This window comes from Pristiophorus japonicus, chromosome 15 (assembly GCF_044704955.1).
Source record: "Pristiophorus japonicus isolate sPriJap1 chromosome 15, sPriJap1.hap1, whole genome shotgun sequence".
NCBI classification, from domain to species: Eukaryota; Metazoa; Chordata; class Chondrichthyes; family Pristiophoridae; genus Pristiophorus; species Pristiophorus japonicus.
The window spans coordinates 115,548,506-115,549,393 of record NC_091991.1 but is presented as its reverse complement, the minus strand read 5'-3'; positions in this window follow the sequence as shown (position 1 = coordinate 115,549,393).

Below are 888 nucleotides of genomic sequence, written 5' to 3'. Positions count from 1 at the left end.
ATATAGTGTGTGTATATATATATGTGTGTGTGTGTGTGTCTATATAGTTTGTGTGTGTCTCTCTATATAATGTGTCTATATATGTGTCTGTCTATATATGTGTCTATATATAGTGCGTGTGTGTCTATATATATGCGTGTGTATATAGTGTGTGTATATATATAGTGTGAGTATATATATATATAGTGTGTGTGTATATAGTGTGTGTGTGTACATGTGTGCGTGCGTGTATATTTATAGTGTGTGTGTGTATATATGTGTGTGTGTCTATATATAATGTGTGTGATATATATCTCTGTGAGAGACTGGAGGGATGTGATCGGGGCCCAGGAGAGACGTGAGTTCGGGGCCAGGGGCAGCACGGGCCAGCCCACACTGCGATATGAGCGCACACTGGGTCCGTGCAGCAGAGCTGGTCTCCAGTCGTCCTGGTTAACCCTTGCCACTGGATAAAGGCCGAGCTCTGTGAAGCCCGTGTGGTGACTGGTGTGTAATGGCCACCACATGTTTAAAAAATCCACACACAGGCATCTTCCACCCTTCAGGATGTAGTTCAGGACCTGGAATATCAGGTCCTTCATTGAAACAACTTCCTTTTTTGGCGTGGAAGCAAGTCATCCTCTCGAGGGACTGTCGATGATGATGATTTTCTTTTTAGTGCTTCCCTATCTGCAGCCAGAACCACGTCAGGGCTCCCAAAAAGCTGCAGCAACTGGGGGCATGGATTGTGCAGCTGGCCTGCCCAGAGTTTGGGCACATCTCTATAAAGTTGTAACTGAGCAGCTGGCTTTTGCTTAGAAAAACTGTGGTGCTGCGGGTCCTCCAGGCCTGGTGGGGGCGGTGCAGGGCCCGAGAGCGGCGGAGCCTCTTGCTTCCCTCTCCGGCTCC